Source organism: Brachyistius frenatus, unplaced genomic scaffold (genome assembly GCF_029030835.1).
Source record: "Brachyistius frenatus isolate BFR_SWC_R1_liver_20210118 unplaced genomic scaffold, ASM2903083v1 Contig_31, whole genome shotgun sequence".
Classification (NCBI taxonomy): Eukaryota; Metazoa; Chordata; class Actinopteri; family Embiotocidae; genus Brachyistius; species Brachyistius frenatus.
This window is the reverse complement of record NW_027210630.1, coordinates 4,034,713-4,045,000: the sequence shown is the minus strand read 5'-3', so window position 1 is coordinate 4,045,000 and position 10,288 is coordinate 4,034,713.

Sequence of the window (10,288 nt, the reverse complement as noted above, 5' to 3'; positions counted from 1 at the left end):
TTGAGCCTCCCTGATCAAGTTAGTCTCCTCCTCCCACAGTCAAAGTCTGCATTCCTGTCTGTTGTATGTCAGCTGCTGTATGAAAACCTTTCCAAGGCATCCTGAAATGATTGCAATTCATGGGCACAAAGTCAGCTGAAATTCAGCTGTGGATGCTGTGTGGAGCATCACCTTGGCCGTACATAGATTTGTAAACTATTCATGATGATGATAATGTTATGGAGGGAGCAGAGAGAGAAGCTGGAGGAGGATAATCCTCACCCCTTGGCCCACCTTCCTACGTCTCATCTGTTTGAGGTTACTTTCTTGTCTGAAAGGAAATAATTTGGAAACAACCTTGACAGGGATGCAGATGATTTCTTTGACCAGTGAGCTTGCTTAATCTCTTTCTTTTTTTTCTTCCCCTGTTCTGATATTCCTCATGTTTGCTGCAGCGTTCAATCCATTTCAGCTTCACACACCAACAATTAAATCCTCACTCAAACTCCCTATCTGTGCATATTAATTTTCTGCCCTCCATCCTGCACAACCCCCCCGCCCCCTCTCTCTCTTATTGGTACTGTGGTTGCCATGGTGATCCGGGGTGGCAGTGCTGATGTCACAGAACCCTGCAAGGACACTCATGCAGGCGCTGGGTCAGGTGATACGTATTGCTGCTGGGCATCAACTAACACCCAGGAACAAAATGGCAGCCATCGCCCCTGATATGTTTTTGACGCATAGGGAGAGAGTGCGCTTTAAACAAAGGAGGAAGCACACCTGTGTTTGTCTGATACCTTTTTTTAGTTGTGATGATATGGATGATGTGGGATATTCTCAGTTTGATTGGTGTGACCGAAACGCATCACAGAGCTGAGCTGTCTGAGATCCTCAGAGATCAGCTGCCTCTCTGAAGAATTTAGAAATCTGTCTGGCTATTTAAGTGCATTCACATCTGTGTGTGTCTTTGTGTTTGAATGTGTCCTTACACTGGTTTCCTCAGGTTGGCATTAAGCAGCCAAGGTTTTTTTTTTTTCTTTTTTCTTACCCCTCCCCCTCCCCTCCAGACACTCAGCGCTCCCCCCACCATCTCTTTCTCTCTCTGTGTCTCTAATTGAGCTTTGTGTCTACCTCCATCTCCATTCAAATCCAGACTCATTTGCATATTGCTGCTGAGTGCTGGACAGCTCCCCAGCTGTACAGTACAGAACTAAATGAGGAACACAGACCCACTTTATGTGACGTGAATACTAAGCAGTCAGGATAGTCATTTTACTGTTTCCTGAAAATACAGCTACCTGAGAGATGAGGGGTAAATAGGAAGGAGTCCGGTTGTATCAAATCAGTGCTTTCAGAGCAAGACAGGTATCGCCAGGCTGAAAGGGGATGCTTATATAGAGGCAGAGTTTATTATTTTTAAGAAAACAAGACACCGCAGAAGGGATCATAGACTATCATTTGACACAAAAGTTGGCAGATTTACTGCGATGTACAAAGGACTTTGTTGATAAAAGACAGTTTTAAATAAGTGCTTTGGTGTTTCAGAATTTTTTTCCTTTTTTTTTTTTTTTTTATTTGCTCCAAGTTTACATCACAGACATTCTGCAGGAAAACTCAGGATTTAACCAGTTTTTTTTTAAATACCAGTCACATAATAATTGCTCTCGTTTTGGCCACATATTGGCAGGTTTAATTTGGACCTAGCTGCCCCTTGGCTTTTCTCTCCCTTCAGTTCTGACAAGGCCCAACTCTGAGCTCTCATGCACTTCACCAGCCAGACTTGCTGGAATTTTCGGGACGTTTTTGCTTGAGTGCACGGAGACACGTAATTATGTTGTATTTTTGATGCACTCCAACCACACTTAATGTGTTAAGCACACTCTTAATGGGAACCTTAAAACCCCAAGGCCAATTTTCATTTCGAGCATATTGGTAGAGATTTGTGACATTTCAACTCATTTCAGTATTCAATCAAAGCCATAGCTCTAGGGAGAGCAAAACTGGCGTGCTCTTTACAGCAAATCAAGCTGTCCTTGGTTTGCTATACGCGTACACCTTCTTCCTCCACAGTCAGACCTTTGAGAATTGGATGAAATTTGATGACCCATTTTAACTTTACCTTGAAGACAAATGCAAACAGTGCACAAATGTCTTCTTTTTTTCTTCCCTCAGCGAGTTTAGATGTAAATGTTTTATTTGAGAAAACAAAGTCACTCATGCTCATTTGTAAATGGTTGCCAGGTTTTAAATCACCGGGGAGTGAAAAACGCATCGTGCTCCATCATTCTGAGCACCTTAGCTTTGAGGGAAATGGACAGATTTGATGTTAAGGTGCACTCATTCTGGTGAAAACCCAATCCCTTACAGAGCAATGCTCCAACAAGTCCTCCAAATGACCCTATATATCAGTGTGCGATGTCCTCACTTTTCCAAATAGCCACGTCATTTGGGTGAAATGCTGTGCAGGTAGAATAATGTTTGACCTGTCTTTTGACACTGCTTTCTTTACCAAAAAAAAAATCAAAAGTGTGTTTATGTAGGTGAGCATGAATATATCCTACTAGCTGTTTTATAATTGTGTCATATATATATATTTATTTATTTATTTTTTCTTTTAAAAATGTTTGATTTATTTCTATCATATCTATATCATTTATCTTAGACCTTTCTGTTTGAAACTGAAATTCTGAAACTTAAGTAATCCCGGGTGTCAGTGTGATATATTCTGATTTAATTGTTACATTTAAAATAAATGCATTCATATTTCTAACATTTAGCAATTTCCTTAGAAAATGTTATACCGTCCCAAAAATTGGAATTGGGTGTGTATTATTACTACGGCAATGTGTGTGTGTGTGTGTGTGTGTGTGTGTGTGTGTGTGTGTGTGTGTGTGTGTGTGTGTGTGTGTGTGTGTGTGTGTACATGAGAGTCGTACATCAGTGTGAATTTGCTTGCAGTGGGAGAGGGGGGGGGGGTTATGCATCTTAATCTAATTAAGAACTTGGTGCCTGAATATAGATGAAGAATTATGAGCCTCAAATTGGGGGAGGGGAACCGTGTTTCATCAAGTCAGGTTGCCCAGCAACCCAAACCATTTATTTCAGACCAAAAAAAGCCCTCTAAGATTTAATAATCAGGTTGTCTGCATTAAAATGCAAAGGAGGTTGGCAGGCTGCACCTGAAGGACAGCAAAAATTAGGCAGGGTAAATTCTCGACTTACAGGTGAATTGCTGACCTTCTGCAAATAGTGCCTGTCAGAATGAACCTTCAAACACCGCAAATCAGCCTAAATAAGCTTTCAAATGTGGCTTGTAAAAATGTACGTGAATAAAATTAAAGCGGCATGTGCATCAGTGTGTTTCTCTCATTTCGAATTTTGTTAATTGAGCATGTACAAGTAAGTCTTAATGCGGTTATCAAATAAATACGAATTTCCAGTAGTTGACTCACAGGTTCACAGTTTGCACGCCTCATTTATTCCAGATAATAAAATAAAATATAATCACAGACAGATAAGATAACAGACAAATTAAACAATAACACTAATTTTTGTACAATGATCTTACCTATTTTAAATAAATGCTGAATACATATTTTCTCCAGCTGTAATCACTGTGATTTTATAAAACATATTTAACAAAATGTTATAACAACAACAAGGAATATTTTCTGACACTCTTTGTGGTTTCTCTAATTGACAATAGGAAAGCTGGGTGTTGAAGTGATCCTGCTATAATCACTGACACCCTCCCCTCGTTTGTTTTCCTAATTGCCGCCATCCCCTTTTGTTAGAGAGCATTCTTATAAGTGCATCAGTCCCTGCTGGAGAGCACTAAAGGCTTCCTGTGGACTTCCTGTGGACTTCAACAAAAAGCCCTGTCAGGTAGATCAGCCATTAGTCACTAGTCTACATTGTCTCTGACAAATCTGACGTTTAAAGTACACGCATAATTTCAAAGCACTCTTTGTGCTGCACAAATTGCATGTGTTTTATCCTGGAAATGTCATAAATGCTGAGTTTAACATGTTGATGTAAAATGCTGATTTGGATCTTTGAACGGTGAAATCTGATTTCAATAAACGAATGACAATAGAAAATATGTCAATATTTATGTAATTGTTAACGGTGATTTTTATTATTAGGATTTAGTCCTGGGCCTAGGACTGTAATTTATTTCTTCTTTTTCCTAAAGTTGACTTTGTATTTATATTTTTGAATTCGTAATTACCGATGTTTGTGCTTTTATACAGCCTTTACAGTTATCCAGAAATGTCTTCTTGAAACACCAACAATAATAATAACAACAATAATAAAATAATAATAATAATAATAATAGAGAGAACATTATTTTTGGAAACTACTATTATTATAAATGCACCTTAGTTATTGTCTCTTTATCTGAATAGGTTCAAAGCTGTGTATATATTTAAAGCTTCAATATAATCTGTCGTAAACTGTGCCACAATACCCTGATACCCTTAAATAATGCCCTCTTGTGGTCTTTGTGTGAGAAATATTGAGGGGAGACTGATTTATAATTAATATAATCAGCGGTACAAATAAACATTTTTGTGTTTGTACCTTTTCTCTAGCTTCCAAATACACTCCTGTACATATATCACATTTTGAATCGTGTTGACACTTTCATTTCCTGTTTTAATTATGTTTATTGAGGTTCACTTAAGAGAAACCACCAAACACAACACACACACACACACACACACACACACACACACACACACACACACACACACACACACACACACACACACACACACACACACACACACACACACACACACACACACAGGCTGTCAGTTTTGTGGCTGATGCGAGTTACTCTTTCCTCTCACTAGATGGGGTAAGAGCATCATTTAACAGGTTGTGAGACTGATCAAGCTATGCCCCACTGCACTTTTGCACATATTTTTTTTCTTGATAAAACTCCAGTTTAATTATTTTTTTAATTTGAAATACAAGATCTGAACTTACATCCCCTTTGCAGTTATGCTGATAAGATTTGTTTGTTCCCCCTCAAATTAGTTTAAATGCTGAGTATGCCTAAATACAGAGAAACATCTGAATACCACAAAAACATAGGCACAGAAATATCAGTTCTGCTTTCCTTTTCAACTGTAATTCACAAACTGGGAAGGATTAGATGTATGGATGATTTGCAATCCTACTGCAATCTTGTAGTAGGTGTTTGTCATGCTTGTTTTTAACAGTGTAACTTTCAGAAAAACACATCTTCCCGCTGTACAATATTTTTGAATCTATTTTTGACTTCATTTCATTCTTTTTCTCATATAGTCAGACTCTCAAAATTGTGTTTCTCATAAAGTTTTTTTCTCTCTGTCCTCCTTCTTTCCCAGCACCCCCCTTTGCTTCATACATTCATTATAGAGTACCATATCATTAGCTCATGGTTGTGTTATCGCCCGCTGTTGTTCATCCCAGCCCAGCTCCTCAGTGTGTCTGAATTGGCATGGGAAAGAGAAGGGGAGAGCTTAACGGCCAGAACTGTGAGACTCTGTGGAGATGACAAGTAGCTCCTTGATTAACCCATAGGCTGGTTGAGCAGACCCACACTTTGCCTGTGTTCTTTATTCATTTCCCTTGTCCCTTTCTTTCAGAAAGAGACCCAATAAGGCCCAGCAGGTGAATGTAAAGAAACGCGAGAGGACTCCCCTCCGATCAGCCTTTCAGACCCAGACAATGGGCCGGCCCACCTCTTGTACTGCCGCATTAAAACCCTGATTAAAGCTCTTCCTGTTAGCGATTGATTGAGGATGCAAAGCTAAAACCAACAAAAACCAGCACTGCTGAGGTCTGATAATGACTGGGCCCCACTTACAAAGCACAGGCTTTAAATTATTAGTGGGGTTTTGTTTTCTTAGTAGGTGTGTGAGTGTGTATTTGTGAGTGGGTGAGTGTCAGAGAAAAAGAGAGGGAGGAGAGGTTGCCTAACCATACCAGGAGGTCTTCAGACAGATAGCTCTTATTATTCAACATGCTCTCTGGGGGGAAAAAAGAAAGAAAAGACAACTAAACTTTGCGTCTTTCTTTAATTGACGATCTGTATTCTTTTAGCAATGACAGCGTGGATGTATGTGTGTTTGCAAGTTCATGTTTTGTGTCAATAGCTTGATTGGCAGGCAAACTGTACTTTGGCTCAAAGTTGATTAAATACAGATATAGGATTATAGTATTTAATAGAATATATCAAGTCATCAATTCAGTTAAAATATTGGTTCAATGAATTTTATTTTGATTGATTTCTTTCACCCACCGCAAGTCAGGATTTGTATACACTCGAATAATGATTGAAAAAAAGAAAAATCAAAGAACAGCAAATATATGTCTGGTAAAATACACATTATAAAAAGAATCACTGAAAATATATTTTTTTATCATCTTGAACATTATTCAAATTGGTCCGTGTGTTAAATCTTTAATCATCAATAACATTTCAGGTAGTAACCCTATGCCTGAGGTCCTGCAAAACTTTCACATGCTTATCATAATCATGATTTGAACTGTGGATTATTAAACACTCACACTTGTCATTGTTATGTAAACAGCCTTTTTTGCATGTTAATCCTTTTCTGAGAGCACATTAGTGAGACGCATGACGACATGGGAAATTATTTGTGGAGAAGACGCCAAGACGACTTTAACAATACGTGTGTGTGTGTGTGTGTGTGTGTGTGTGTGTGTGTGTGTGTGTGTGTGTGTGTGTGTGTGTGTGTGTGTGTGTGTGTGTGTGTGTGTGTGTGTGTGTGCATCTAGAGAGAGAGAGAGAGACAGGGAGAGGTTCTTCAAGAATCCATAAATATTGCATTTCTTTGTTTGATGGATGTTTGACACATTTTCATGTTTCCTCAACAAATTCCACTGTCATATTTTTCCTTTTGTCAGTCATCTTCCAAACAGCAGATGCTGACAATTATCCCAGAGAAACTCCTGATCAAAACCATCTTATTCTCTGTGCTGCTCAGCTCCATCACACACTGATCCTTCCTCTCTTTTCTTCCTCCTCTAACACAATTTTTATTTGATTCTAGATCTGTATTCCACAACACTCATCAGTTCAAATGCAAAAATTACATTTACAAAGTGTTTGTGTCATCTATATTTCACAGATTTTGTAAAGTCTATTTGTTGATGCATGTGACTTATTACAGTGTTGCTGCACAGCGATTGTCATAAAGGCCTCTCTGTGTACTGTAACAATGCAGCTCATTCAGTTTCAACAGGGAACTGCTTTGTGCGCTTAATTATGGGGTTCTCCTAATGAGGGTCATGTCAGCAAATTAACGAAAAAACAATGGCTTGAAAAAGTCTTATTAGAATCATTTTTGGCTAATTGTTTTCACGTTAAGGTTTGCCCTTTCGAGAATAGTTATTTAGGGTTAATTTAGAGGATTATATTTTTTTTGCATGTTGTTAAACCAGAAGAATAGGGACAGCATATCAAATTGTATCTATTTCAAGTCCTGGCCAGTTTTTTAAATGTTAAGCTATGGAATTTAATAGAAAAAAAAAATGCGTTCACACACTTTAAACTACAAGAAAAATCTTTTTATTCAAACATTCCTGGCGTGTTTGAATACCAGGAGAGCAAAAAATAGAGACAGACAGGTAGAGGAAGGCACTGAGGAGGCCCTCAGGCTACAGTGAGGGTCCTGGGCAGATTGGCTCAGGGGCTCCACAATGATTCTCACATCCCACACATTTATCAGAGTAGGGTAAGCGCTCCACACGGTGCCTACACTTACACTGTGCACTCATGCAAACACGCACACACACACACACGTTTAGACCCAGACATCCGCCTACACCCACTGTAAACCTTATAGCCTTTTTAACTTCCCTGTGCACCTCTTCCTCCTACTCTACTGTTATTAGCCTCACACAATCAGACTACCTGACTCCACCTCCCGGCATGTATATGAGTCACAACGACCTGCAACTCAGTTATTTTCAAGAGCATAATTGGTCCGTGTGTATAGTGTGCAACCAAATTGCCACGGCAGAATCAGAGAAATGGTGCAGGGAAAAGACATCAGTAAGACATTAGCAACATTCACAATAGTCATCAGAAGTTTTTTTTGGAATCGTGCAATAAAATATCTCCAATATGGTGTTAAAGCACATGGTGCAGTGTTGTTTTTTTTTTAATGCAGTTATAGGAGTTTTGCTTTGATTCTTGCAGGTTAAAGCTTTTGCGGCTCAGCCCAAAACCTCCGATTTTTTTTTTTTTTTTTTTTTTTTTTTTTTTTACTTCATACAGTCAGGGAGTCTTATTCAGTCTTACATGAGGCAAGTGTGGCCTCGGGCACATGGAAAGAAAATTCAACTTCTAAATGGGAGTCTATCTCTCTTTTATTTGCACCTTGTACATGTCTTGGCTCTTTGCTTATAGAAATGGACATTAACCGCACCTGGCAGGCAGTGGGATAAGAGCAAAGGCCTGTTGGTGAATCTAACCTGGTTTGTTGTCGGACTCTAACAATGTCTACACCAAGCCCTCAGACTGAAAGGCTATGAAATACCGTTTCTGTGTTCCACTGCTGTTCTGCATTCAGCCTGGTGATTTATTATAGATAGCGTTACTCTCTGCCTAGAAGGCTGCTTTTCATGTGAATTTGCAGCAGGTCACAAATTAGTGACCTCAAGAACAAAGTGCACGTGATGTATGGAGAGGAAGAATTCTTTGTAGAGCAAAAGAGAAAAATGAAATACCTTGCTTTACATGTATATTTAAATCTATGAATACATTATTACATTGTTTTGATTTATTGCTTAAAATAAATTCTATCATCATTTTGATTTTGGAAACAGTGGAGAAACACGTTGGTGGGTGTATTTCCATCCCCTATACAACAACCACAAAGACTGGCAGTCTCGACACCACCCCTGTCCTCAGCTCCAACCCCCACCCTTGTCCTTGCCCCCACCAATCCACCCTTAACAAACCGTAGTCCTCCACAGCACAAACAACAGCACGTTGTCACACACTCGACCCTCGGTGACAGCACTGGGTCATGGAGGCCGACGACGGGCTGTGTGTACCATCAAACACATGTCATTGTGAAGGACTGCCAGATTGTCAGTAACTCTTCTCATCCAACCCTAAAACATCTCACAATCCAACTCCCCTTCCCTCTCTCTCTCTCTCTCTCTCTCTCTCTCTCTCTCTCTCTCTCTTCTCTATCTCCCTCACACACACACACACACACACACACACACACACACACACACACACATGCACACACGCACGCACGCACGCACGCACGCACGCACACACACACACACACACACACACACACACACACACACACACACACACGCACACAGACAGACTGGCTCAGTATCCTGGTCTGTCTGACCCTGGTGGATGTGGATCAGCGCAGAGGCACTGACAACTCAGTCTCTGGCATGCCAACACGTCTGGTGTCGATGAAGTGATGCTTTGAATTAAAAGTGTGTTTGATGCTAAAGAGGAGCTAACCTGATTTGACTGGCTAACGTGATTTGAGTGAGCTCAGACAGAGATAGAGAGCTCCAGTGTGTAGAGAGAAATGGATTCCTGCCAGCCGGTCTGCTTGTTCAGTCGATAATGGAAGCAAATGCAGCCAAATGATACCCAAGGTTCAGCACGGAGCTAATCTGAAATGCTAACAGTTGGCCTTGCATTCATGCTATTCTAGGTTTTATCACTATGGTTATTGAATAGCCTCTGCTAAATTATCTCGAGCATTGCAAGCATGTTGATCACCGATAAGCTCATTCTAATGTGTTCTCCAGATTTTTATTGTCAGGACATACTGGTAAATAAAATGTAATCCTAATGCAATTATGTACGAATGTTTTCTGTTTAATGATTTACATTTTTGGTCCCACGGAACATCTGTGTTCATCACGCTGGATAGAATCACTGTTGAGATCATTTTTTTCTTGCCTCTACGGTGCTAATTTTGTTGTGAGAAAAGCTTTTGATGAGCGAGGCCGGGCTTCTGGGGTGTTTTCAGAGGTGAGAGAGTGTCAGAAATGGTGCAATACAAAGTGCGGAAGCGTTGATTGGGCTGAGGTGGGTGTATGTGGAGATCTGGTAGAAAAATATTTTACTATTAGGATGTCCATTTAGAGCTGTGTTTCTGAAATATCAGCAGCCTGTTGTGTTTGTCTTACAAATAGTGTCATTGTTTGTGTTGGAAAAAGTAGGGTTTTTTTGCTTTTTATGTGAAGAAGCTGAGGTGCAGTGCTGCAGTCCCTCCACCCCCAATCCCATCACCCCCCC